This window comes from Balearica regulorum, chromosome 2 (assembly GCF_011004875.1).
Source record: "Balearica regulorum gibbericeps isolate bBalReg1 chromosome 2, bBalReg1.pri, whole genome shotgun sequence".
Taxonomy (NCBI): Eukaryota; Metazoa; Chordata; class Aves; order Gruiformes; family Gruidae; genus Balearica; species Balearica regulorum.
Window position 1 is genome coordinate 162,704,102 of NC_046185.1, and position 12,159 is coordinate 162,716,260.

The window sequence follows — 12,159 nt, forward strand, 5'->3', positions numbered from 1 at the left end:
TCAACCACTCCACGATGTGGTTCTTGTAAAAGGGAAGCAGAGGTAGAGAGGAAATGCTGTCCCCAAATGTCTGCCCCCAGCAAACGTCTGCATACATTCAGGCATGTTCTGGGAAGAGCACAAACCCCTCAGGAATGCTGACACCTGTGGTCTGTGGGCCCTGATCAGGTTTATCTATCAGGTGGTCCCCAAACCAGCAGTCAGAACACGTGGGAAATGGGGGAATATTTAAGCAAAATAAATGTGGCTTGTCTGCGGGTAATATCGTTAAGAGGGACATAGGACAGCTCTAGCCCTCTTTTTCCACCTGCTTTTCCACAGCAAACAGCAGACCCGAAAATTAATCTTGGGTGAGGAGGAGCTGCGGCCGACGCAGGTCTGCCAAGCCCAGGCGCTGCCATGCAGAGGTTCTGGCATCGCAGGTTTGTGTCTACATGCTGAAATCCCACCAGCTCCAGCCTCCTGCTGTGAAGCAGCACACATTTTCTGAGTAATTGGTTTCTTTCCTTTACACCAAGATGGCATCATTCCTTTACAGTTTGCAAACTAAGTATAGAAATGATTTCACCCACCATCAATACGCAGCCATCTCGATGGGAGAGAAAGCCTGACAGACGTCTCACAGCACACAACGGCTTTATGTTGCAGTTTAGGACAGGAAACAAGAAAGGATATTATATCAAACAGAAGGCATGGGAGAATTTCAGGTTAGACGGAGCATACTTAGTCACAGAAGAATTGGGTTGGTGCTCTGGGACCTGTGTTCACTTCCTGCAGGAACCCTAACATAGCCCAAAATAGTAGCAGTTAGGTAAAAGCCAAATATCTTCCCCTTTTTCTCCCCACAGCAAATACTAATGCTTACGTCATTAAAGGAGAAGCATAAATAGAACAGCCTAGGGCTGTGATTTGCGAAGTTCTTGGTCTGCAGATGAACCATCAGCTTTTCTTGTAGCTCACTATTCCCCACTTGTGCAATCAAACTTTTCACTAAAGATATTATTGCGATGATGTAATCCTTCATATCCACTCCAACATGTATACCAGTCACCTAAGAAGAATCAGAGCACACATCTATACATTTTATGTGGGGCATGGTTTTCACCTCACCCACTGGCACATACATGGGGTGCACGGTGTGGGACAGCATGCACCAGTGTTTCCTAATGGCAGTTTGGACACTGTTTTGGAAAAGAAGGGAGAGTTTGGCTGTATGGGTACAAGGTATGCCATGCCTGTTGTCCTCAGCGACAGAGAACAGCCCCCCGTCTGTTTTCTTTCCCTGTACGGTGCCACTGCAACCACTGTCTGCAACATACTGGTTTTACCGGTGCTCTCCATTGTGCGTTCTCTACCAGGTTCTCACTCCTCTCCAGAAACATGGTGAAGGCTGTCGGCTGGCATTTGTAGGAGAACACGTGAAACTTTACACAGAGCCACACACCTCCGCCCGCTTTTCTGCCAGGATTCATAAATGTTTTCAAGAGCGACTTGAGGAGGCAGAATCCGGGGGCAGATCCTCAGCGCGCCCATCAGCAGAGAGCTGTTGACATCAATGGAAACAGGCTTTACACACATGACGATCCTTATATTGTTCAGGAACTGAAATCCCCGTAGCAGGATTCCTGGGGCATCAAACAAGCTCAGAAAAAAGAAGCCATTTGGAAGGAGTTTTCAGCGGGAATTGGTGCTAGCCTAACAGATTCCTGTTAAAACCAGGAGGTTTTAAAGGAGCTGCTTGTCCTATGTGCCTTAGAATACTCGAACCTGAAGTCCTGGGGTCCTGTGCCTGGTTCCCAAGGTAAACACATGTGATTTATTTCAGAAAGGCATCTGCAGCACAAGAATTCATTACATACATCCCCGATGGGCAGGAGCCAAAACGTTTCAAATGTGCCAAGTTACCAGAATGTTATTAAAAGCTGTAAGACTTAGAGGGAAGGTGCAGAGAAAGACAACCTCCTTCCCAAAGCCAGGTGGCTTAGGATAGACTTACGCCGCTTCCCAAACGGATGAGGCAAGCTGGAGTCAGAGGTTCCTTCCAGCAACAGCTTGGTCCCCCTGGATATCTCTCTGTAAACTGCACAAATATTCTGGGAAAGGGGAGGGAGAGAGAAAAGAGTGAAACCTATTCAATTACATCAAGATCACGACTGGCCCTAGTAAAATCATTTATGAAGTGAGGGAACCCGGAGCAGTTTGGGTTGGAGCCATCTGCTGTTATTTGGTATATACAGAATCGGTTTCTATGGATTTTATTAATAGGTCACGCGATTGTATACGAGGATGTGAGATCTGAATCTCTCAGGAGGGGTCCCTGGTTGGGGTTTCTATTGCCGTTATAGGCAATGGCTCCAACTTTCTTGCAGCAGCAAGTCCTTAAAAACTTGAGGGGAATGGGTCTGGGTTTAGGATTCTGCCCATTTCTTTTTCTCTCCCCACCCAAAATCTTGAACTGACTTTGTTCCTGTCCCTCTCCAAAACACATTTACTAAGTGGGAGAACAGGGAAATAATCAGAAAAAATATTCTTACCTACTTTTTCCACTGTCTACGTGAATTTTCTCTCCCACCAGTCTGAGTGGTATCTGGTACAACACTCAGGTCCCACTTCCATCTGTCTTTCAGCCACAAGACTTGCATCAGCCCTTTGCTCAGGGATTAATTTTGCCTTTAAGCCGTCAATGGCTCCACGTATGGAGAGACAGTCCAAAGGGATTTGGACTCACTCAAGAGGTTTGGGACAGGAGAGTGTAAATCCCACGGGGAGCTGCCCAGGGAGCCCTGAGCTGTAATGGAGACCAAGCTGTGACATAAAGTCAGAGCCCGGGAACAGCCTCCCCCCACCCCTTGATCTTAACTGTGGTTCGCTTTTGCTTCAGTTTCCCCCCCGAAAGAGGCAAACCCAAACCAAGTTGTCAGAGAACAATCCCTTCACCCCATCTTCGCGTGGAGAAAGCTGGGCGCAGCAGAAAGCTATGCTGCAGTGAGGTTTCGCCAGCTTCTCCAGTGCTTCAACTCATGAAGCCCTATCTCCCCGAGTCTGGAGGTTTCAACACAATTTTTCATCACCTCCTGGTTTTTCACATTAACCCCAAGTGGGACACTTTGATCCCAGCCCCCTTGTTTCAGCAAGTCCCAGAAACCCTCAGTTGGAGCACAGAAGGACAATTTCCATCCTTCATGAAAGCACAGGCGGGGCATGCCGTGGTGTCCAACCGGCGCTGACCCCAGCTGCGGGGCCGGGGTAACCCCACCGGGACAACCCCACCGGGACTGAGCGGGGCTGCGGGCCGGGCTTGCGGGTCGCCCCCTCCCCACCCCCCCGGCTCGGAGCTGCCCCGCGGGCCGCGCCGGCCCAGACTCCACCCCCGCACCAGGGCGCCCCCCAGCGGCGCGGCACCCCGCGGGCGTACGGCTCGGTCGGTGAGTGGATGGTGGAGGGGAGGGGCGGGGTCGGCCGGGCCCTCCCTGCCGTCCCATTGGTCGCAGCCGCTCCGCGCGTCACCGCTTCCTCCCGCTTTTGTGCACCGCCCCGCACCGCCCCGGGCTCCGCTGCCGCCGTGCCGTGCCGTGCCGTGCCGTGCCGTGCCGTGCCGTGCCGTGCCGTGCCGTGCCGTGCCGTGCCGTGCCAGGCGTTGGAACCGCGGTGCTCCGAGTCGCCGGGAATGGCCCTCCGCGAGTAGCCGCGCCTCAGGACCGGTAAGTCTCTCCGCCCAGCCCCGGGAACGGGGCGCTCCGCGGGCGGTAGGTCCCTGCACCCGCGGCGGGCGGCGGTGCGAGGGTTTGTTTCGGTCTTTTCATTTTTTAATCGTCTTTTTCGCAGTGGTGAGCGAGAGTTTTGCAGCCGGGTTTGGCTCCGGTGGCTTTTTCTTCCTTCCCTTTAGTCTTGCAAGCGGGAGCTTGTCCCTCCGGGCCGGTCCCTCCGAGCTTTGGGAAGCCGTGGGGGCCAACGGGGGGGTGGGAGCGGGTCCCCAGGAGGGGGCCGGGGGTGCGGGGCAGGGGGAGGACCTGCCTCCCCTTTGGGATTTACCTTCCCGGGCACCGGGGCTCCCGGGCGCAGCCCCCGCCTTGTGTTAGCGGGCTCGGCTTTGGCTCCGTAACTATTTTTGCCAGGTTGTTGCCTGGTGCCCTGAGTCAGCCTGGAAGCCTGTCCCTGCTGCGGCTGCCTGACAGCGAGCGCCAGGATTAGACCCTGATACAGCCTGTCCCGTTACCGGGATGCGTTAAACTGTTCAGCCAGCGGGTATGTCGCTGGCTGCGGTCGCTTGGGTCCTGCTTCGGTGGAAAGCATCGTGTCCGCACCAGGGATCTGCAGGATTGCCGGGCCAACCCTTACCCTCACTGCGAGCAAAGTCTGTCCCGAGCGGTGATGATGGGGAGGAAGGCTCTGCGGTGGGCACGGACCCCCGTAGGTGAGGGGAGCGGATACCCGTGCGGTGCGAGTGACTGCTGGCTGGCAGAGCTGGGAAGCTGGATTTCCACCTGGATGGAGCCAGCCGCGCTGTCGCGGGGAACCGCGCTGTGATGCTCCAGGAGGATTTCTTCGCCCGGCACCAAACCTCAGCCCTCCGTGGCCGGGTGGGGAGAAGAGTGGAGCGGAGGTGGGAGCCGTGTGCCAACGGGAGTGGGTGTGCGCCGGCGGGCTTGCCAGGTCACGCACGGCGGCCAAGAGTGTCTCTTGCTGGCCCCGACGCAGCTTGGAGAGCGGTTTCCCGCTCAGGCACTGCTTTTATCCTCCTCTTCAATTCCTGTCTTGTAATCCGGTGGTTTTTGGAAGCAGACCCACTCCTGGTTTGATGCAGGGTCCGTGTGCGTTACTGGTGCATGAACTGAAAAATCTGGGGCTCACTTGGGATCTGGAGGCTTGGGATTTGCGTGGAGTTTAAGTGATCCCAGGGATTTCCAGGGTCAAGCTCTTTTGCTTCTTTGGTAAATGTGAGCGGTTTGGGGGAGTTGCCTTCTGTGGCGCCTTGTGAATTTATTTCCAGTCCGACACGTGCAGTTTGGTGTAGCTTTGTGCAGGATTCATGCCCGGAGTGGGAGCCATTCCTCCGGCACGTGGGAGATCGGCTGCGTTTGGGGGCTTGCCCGTGGCTACCTGTGTCTTGTGAATACCGGCACCGGATGGTTTGCTTTCCAGAGCCCCTGATTTGACATTAGTTACAATCAGAGGGTTCAATGTTTCCCAGGGCTCCTGCAGATTCAGGGTGTATCTCCACAGCTTAGGAGGTTTAGGAAGGTTTCACAGCATGTAAAAGCTCCTCTGTTGGAGGCAGGACGTGAGGCTGGATGGGCTGCCAGCCTGCTGGGATGTGGATTTAAAGGCTCTTTTATACCTTCCTTCTCTAAACGCGTTTTGGTACCGCATTTTTTTCCGTGGGTCTTAAATCTCCATCAGAAACCCACAGCTCTGCCCTGTCAACGTGTGCTGGTGAGCGATGCGTTTCTTTTTTTCGGAGGCTGTTGGAGCCCACGAGGGAGATGTGCTCACGCAAAGGGATGTAGTCTGGATTTTCATCCAGGAGGGAGAGACTGCGTCTCTAAGAGCCAGTGATTATGGCAGCCAGAGAGTCCTCTCTCCATCCTTTCGGAAACGTTGCTATTGCTTGATGATGCTTCATGGTGGTAGCGTGCAGCTTGGACTCAATGTGTTTTCTGAATTTTCCAACCGGGAAGATGCGGGCAGGTATTGCACGGCGTGTGCCGCTCCCCGACAGAGCGGTGGGATGAAGCATGCTGCTGTGCTACGGAAGGTGATGTGCGTCCAGCCCTCCTCTCCCCAGCTGGACGTGGGGACCAGTGTGAAAGCTGGCAGGTTTTTCTGTACTGGGTGATCTGGCCCTGCCATCGGAGACCTGCTGGTGGAGGCTGGAGGGGAAGTGAGTCAGGGTTTGCTGTTAGAAGGGAGATCTTTTGTTAGACTGCTCGGTGAATGCAGACGGGCTTTGGAGCGTACAAGGCTGTCTACATGCAGAAGCAGCAAACCTCAGAGCTGAGAATTAGAAGGGAGCAATTGCTCTGAGCTTACCTTGGCTCTCCTAATTGAGGAGATCATCTGAAGGAAAAGGAAAAACAAAGAAGAGATATCCAACTACAATTCAGCCAGCTCATCTGGTCTAAGGAAACATGTTTTCTCTCTCTACAAATCTCTGGACTCTCTTAGATCCTGAGGTCCAGCAGAGGAGGGGGACACGCATCCCACGTGCCAGCCTTTCTGGGGAGGCGGCAGAACCCTTTGCAGCCCGGCTCCCACGGCGGGGAGCTGCGGGCAGCGGGGCTGGGTGCTCGCTGATGCCTGACAGCAGCGGGAGGCTGTTGGGCTCAGTCCCTTCCACTCCCTTCCCTGCACGTAGTACAGGCCAAACACAGTGTGCGCAGAAATGTGCAGAATGTCAGCTGTGCACTGGGGAGATGGAAAATGCAGTATGGAGCCATAAGAAGGGGAATATGGAATTCAACTGGGTTTTTATTTTATTTCCTCAGACACGTTTCAGAAAAACTATAAATGGCATGCTGATCCTGAACCTGTCTGGTTCACCCTCGATCCCCAGACTTTATTTATTTTCCTATTTAAGCTCCATAAGGGGAATGGGTGACCAGGTGTTTTTGGTGAGTGTCTCCGGGGAGCAGCTCCCCGTCCCTGCGTGCGGCCGTGCACACCGGGTCAGGACCGTGTTTCTTCCTGGCACCTTTTCTGCCTTGGCCGAGTGTGATGTGAGATGCAGAGGTGGTGATTGTCATCTCAATTGTGCCTGAACACGCTGTCTCCATGGGCTTGCCTCATACCCTGTGCGGCATGAGCCTTCATCTGATGTGGTGAATGCTGTGGTGGACATCAGATGGACGAGTGGTTTTCTGTCTGTGAAGGTGTGAGCGAGCACGTGTGAGCGTGGATATGTGGGTGTCTTTGTTTGCTTTCTGTCCACCTCTGCAATTCTGATCTGGTCTGCCCAAGTAATCCATCCTCCTGTTAGTCACTAAAATGCCACCAGTGTCCAGCCAAATCGGTCTGTCCCAGGTTATCTTTAATAACACAAGAAATTAAAAGCAAAAATCTCCTTTAAAATAGCTGCCTTCCTCTTCAAAGCCACTGAGAGGCTCTTCCTTGCAGAAGACTGATTGCACAGGAAGGGAGAGCAAGAGAAGAATGCTGCAGTGGGGCTAACGAAGAGTTTTGGGGCTCGGTGTACCCGGCTCCTTGCTTTGTTTCAGTGCTGAGGCTGTTGCTTTCCCTGGAGCCACAGGGCTTGGGGCCAAGCTGAGCCTGGGATGGTGGAAGATGCAGCACCAGTGTGGCCCGTGGAGGAGTCTGGCCCAAAGCTGGCTCACCCGGTGCCGCAGCGGTTGCGGTGGAAGGGTTCAGCGAGGTGGGGGTGTGTGGGTTCATGGTCGAGCCCTGTGGCTGTTCACGGCTCTTCCCCCCGTCTCTGTGACCCAGGGTGGGGACATGCCATTGCATGTCATCACTACGTCTCGTCATGGGTGCCAGCTCCTGTTCTCAGAGTGTTTGGGGTGTCTGCAAAGGCTACCCAGAGGGTTTGACCTTGACTTCCTGAGGCTTTTAGAAGTTAAAGGTATACTCATATACCCCCCAAAAGGGGGATTCAGCTCCCACATGCTGAAACACTTTTCCTTACCCTGGAATATCCTAATATAAATGTTAGTGGTGTCCAAGCAACTCTGAATTTCATGAGAATCCATAGTAGGCTGGAGCCTGTCCTGCTCTGCTGAGTTAAAGCCCATGTTGGCCACCATTTTATGCCGAACTAGTTGTCACTTTGGTGAAAGCTCCCCTAATTTTATACTCTGCAGTCTGCAAGATGATCTGGGACAGCCTAGGGAGCACAAGTGACAACAGCAATGAAACCCAGGGTGGAGCTGAGCCAGGGTTTGGCCTGGCACCATAGAAGCTGCACGGGACAAAGTCCGGTTGGCAGTGGGTGCTGCATGCCATGCCTGGCAGCACAGGGCAGAACCTGGAAGGAGCCGGCCAAGCTATTGCCTGGGCAGCTGTGTAAACAGCGTTTGTGCCGGTCAGGTCCTCGGAGGGGGTGGGAGGGTGGGTTGAGTGTTCGGGTAGTGATTAAACACCAAATTGCTTGAAAAAGTAGCCCGGAGTGGGTGGAGGAGAGACGTTCTACAAACCTGCTATGGCCAGGAGCTTCATGCTAGATAATAAAAGGTCGTCTGCTTGAGAACTAGGTGATTTGGAAGAAAAAAGACTCAGTACAATTGCTTTGGGATAATAATTGATGGGAAAAGAAGTCTTTGCGAAGGAGGTGGGAAGGTCTTAAATCCAATGCTGCTGAAGGGTGTTTGTGGCCTCTGCAATGCTTTGAGTGCTCCTGCACTGCTAGGGCTGTCCTGGAGCGACTGTGTCCGTCTTGTCCACGTGAAGGTGTTTCTCTCACAGTGGCTTCCAAGTACCCACAAATCCCCAAGGGACTATTGAAAATTTTGTGTGTTACAGTCATTAGCCCAAACATCGTGTGCAAGAGCGAACCCTCTGTTGTGTGCTATGAGTTCTGCTGCTGCTGCTGGCCTCGGTGCAGAGGTTCAGAGGAAGACTGGGGAATCTGCTGAGGTCTGTCCTTGTACGTGGAAGTCCATCGTGATGATTCAAATAACGTGCTGTCCTCGCTTAGTGCTTTTGCGCTACAACCTCTTTGGGTTTTTGTGGTTGAACAGAGGTCAGATTATCGTAGTCTAGCTGTAAACTGGAAATAGTGCAGTGCCTTCCATGATAAGAGCCTAAAAAAAATCCGGCAGAGATTTAATCTCTTCATAGCGTGCCGTTTGCACCTTTTGCTCGGCAAGGTGGCAGCAGTGGTGCCCTACCCCAAGACACGAGGACCCTGTGGCAGGGTGGTGGGTATGTCTCTTAATAACGGGGAAATCTCGCCTCTGATCCGGATTAAAGGGTTGGGGCATCCCTCGCGCGGGGCAGCCTGAGTGCTGCGATAAGGCAGGCTTGGTCAGGGAAACGGCGCGGGGAGAAAGCGTCGGGAGAGGTCTGTTACAGCTGGTGGTGAAGGTGAACTGAAGGAAAGGCTCGCCTGCATGCACAGAAACCCTGGTCGAAATACTCTCTTCCTTTCAGCCTCTCGCCTCTTCCTCTCCACCACTACCCGGGGAGTGCCCTCCGGGGGAAGGTCCCTTTTTTTGCATGCTGGGTCAGCGCAGTGTCATCGCAAAGGGCGGCTGGCAGGGTTACGTATAGCTGGGTGATGCTGATGGCTTGATAACTCGGCTTAGTATCTGCAGCAAAAATAATGTGGTCGTTGTGGAAGTGGGTGGCTGGAAGAAAGTGTGTGGGCTGGGATGGTGGGGCACAGCAGCCTGGGAGCGTGTAAGCGATGAATAACCGGTACTTGGAAATCGGAGATCAGAGATTTGGGCTTGCTTCTGTTGGGGATGGTCAACGCATTGATGTGCAGCGGAGCAGGGCTTGTCTTTACCCTTCAGTAAAGATACCAACCTGGGCCAAGCTCCTGGAAAGCTTTCCTTGCTGATGCAATGTGCTCACACTGCAGCCTCGATGCCTTCTGTTTGCCTTTCAGCACAAAAATACAGCACTGATCCCTCTGCTGCAATCCTTCTGCTGGCTTCCCGCTTGGAGAGTGGCTTTTGGGAAACCTGAGCACCCGATTAATAAACCGGTGAAATGCGTTTGCTGCTCCTTGGTCTTAGTAGCTCAGTGCCGGTGCTAACAGAGTAGCAAGAGTCATTAGAGAAATATGCAAGATATTTCAGTTATTTCTCTTTGGATGGTGCTGGTGGCAAGTAAAAGAGATAGACAGAGACTGTATTGAGTTGCGCTTAGCTTATTGCATCATTGGTTTTATTGAAAGGTTCAAGGTCCGGCTCTGAACGTGGTTGCTGTCTGGGATAAGCCCAGCAGCAGGGTGCGTTCGAGCTGCTCCCGTGGTTTGCCGGAGGGAAGAGGGCAGGGAAAGGTGCTGGTTCAGTGCTCTCACTGCGCACGCCTTCCGAACGGTGGCCACAGGGGCCAATTGCAGTGCCTTGGAAGAATGGTGATGGGGCAAGTCCTGTCATGTTTGTCTCTTGAGTTTTCACTGGAAAACTCTGCACTTGGCTCCTGTTAACTCCCAGGAGCTGCTCCTCTGATGGTGGCAGCCTGAGGAAACCCTGCTGACGTCTCCCGCTGTAGCCTTCTGGGTGTTGAGGCTGGGAGGGGACCATCAGGGCTGCCTGGATGTGGGACCACACAGCCCGGCGCTCTCTCCTGCTCCTCATCCTCTGCTCACCCTGGCTTTGCTGGCTGGGAGGATCTGCTTCACCGGCGGCCTGGGCTGGTGCCTGCTTGCTACCCCTCTTGCGATACGGTCACTTTTGGCTGTGCTGTCCGGGGAATACGAAGTGCTTCTGGATGCTGACTTGAGTCATGGGTGGCTCCAATAAAAGAGCAGCTGTGTTGTTTTCTGCGTACCCTGATGATGGTCTCTGTCTGAAGGCTGGCTTGGCTTCACCTCGCTTGGCTGAAATGATCTCTTGAGCATGAAGGATTTGAGGAACCGTGCCTGCTCTTGCCTGTTTTTGTTTGGAGTGAGTATGCTTGTTGGGGCTTTCCACAACGCTTTCCCCAAGGCGCTGCACTGTTACAGATGTGCACGACGTGTGTCACTGTGTTACCTGGCTGATGGCTCAAGAAAGAGAGAAAACGTTTAATCATCACAATGTTTCAGCAGCTTCACCTACAGCACTACCGGTGTGACTAACAGAGGGTGTGTGCCCGGTCGGCTTCGGGATGGGGCTGTAAGGAGTGAGGATGTGTCTTCTGTTTGCAGTTTGTGTTACAGGAGGCGAGGCCAAACAAACTGCTTTTGGACCAGGCACAAAAGGCGCTGAAGACTGTAACTGTCTTCATCTCTGGAGGGAAAGCTGGGGACGAGCTAGTTCAAGTCTTGGTCTATGTCCAGGAAATCCTGTGCAGGAGAACTTCCCTTTCAGGAAGCCGGTTGGGCTGTCGCAGGGAGGTGGTGTGGCACGCTGCGCTTTCATCCCGGACCACCAGAGAGGTCCCGACCTGGCGACTTGGATGAGATGGAGCAAGACTTCCAGTACCCGGTTCACCGTTACACGGGAAGCCGGTTTGCCTTTCGCAGCGTGCGTTGCCAGAGAGGCGCAGTTTGGTGTCTCACCTTCGCGGGAGCTTCTCGGGCAGCGGTGGCTGTGTGTGTGCTGTGGGAATCGCCAGGACGTGATGAAGGTGGGAGGTGATTGTGAAAGAACGTGGGATGTGTTGGAAAGGGTCTCCCCTTGCTGCAGCGGGAACATCCCACATCCCTGACCTGGCTTGGGCTGGATTTCAAAAAAATCCTGGGTTTTGATGGATGGGTGCTGTGGACAGGTATGGTTGATGAGCCCGAGGCTCCATCACTGAATGTCGCTGTCCTCCTGATTGTGCTCAGGAAGGTCACCAAGGGCTTTGAGTGGTGCCCCTGCAGTAGCTTCCCTCACCCAGAGAGGGTGGTCGGGAAATTACATATATAATACATATTTTGAAAGCCTGCTTTTCCCTTTGCACTGCTTGGATAAATTGCATGTACGTTTATTGCATGAGTCTCGAGGTGGTGGTAGACACAGCGTTCTGCTTAACCGCAGGTTTTGCACCCTCCTGGTTATTAGCTTGCGGTCCTTGAGCAAGCAATTTGCTCAGAGACTGATGAAATCTTAGGTATGTTTTTCACGCGCCTGTGTGCATACGTGCATTGAGTCCTGCGGGTATGTGCTGTGCGGTCACCGCAGACCCCTGGTTGGAAGGGCTTTGGTGGATGAAGCATCCTGCAATTCTTACTACAAGCCTGCTTGCCTCCAGCGTTGGGTTTTGGGTTGGCAGGCAGCAGGTTTCTTATCTGCCCTGGCTTGTGGGGTGTGGGTAAAGGACTGACTTACCTTCTTCCTAATCCCCGCCTCTGTCGCTTCCCCCTCCGTTCGCTGCCCGTAGTGGGCATCTCTGCCTGCTCTGGGAGGTGGGACGCTGAGAAGCACCGCTGCCACGCAGGGATCAGGACCATCCGAGGTCCCAGCTGCTGAATGCTTTGCTAAATGCTTTTATAGGACACGCTTTGTGGTGTGTCTTACAAAACCTCCTGCGAGGTAAACTTGCCGTGAGGCTCTACTTTGGGGCCGTCTC

At 53.6% G+C, this 12,159-nt stretch overlaps 1 protein-coding gene across 4 annotated transcripts in view; it reads left to right on the forward strand.

The window, feature by feature from the left end:
- The first annotated feature begins 3,524 nt into the window (after window positions 1-3,524).
- Window positions 3,525-12,159, forward strand: part of LOC104632129 (mitogen-activated protein kinase kinase kinase 3) — an 82,593-nt gene continuing 73,958 nt past the window's right edge. For 2 of the 4 annotated variants that reach the window (XM_075746756.1, XM_075746757.1), the window contains exon 1: window positions 3,547-3,701. The gene's annotated coding sequence lies outside the window, so the exon portion shown is untranslated. Of the gene's footprint in view, window positions 3,702-11,209; window positions 11,233-12,159 lie in introns of those variants that run through there. The other 2 variants (XM_075746754.1, XM_075746755.1) reach the window with 2 other exon arrangements.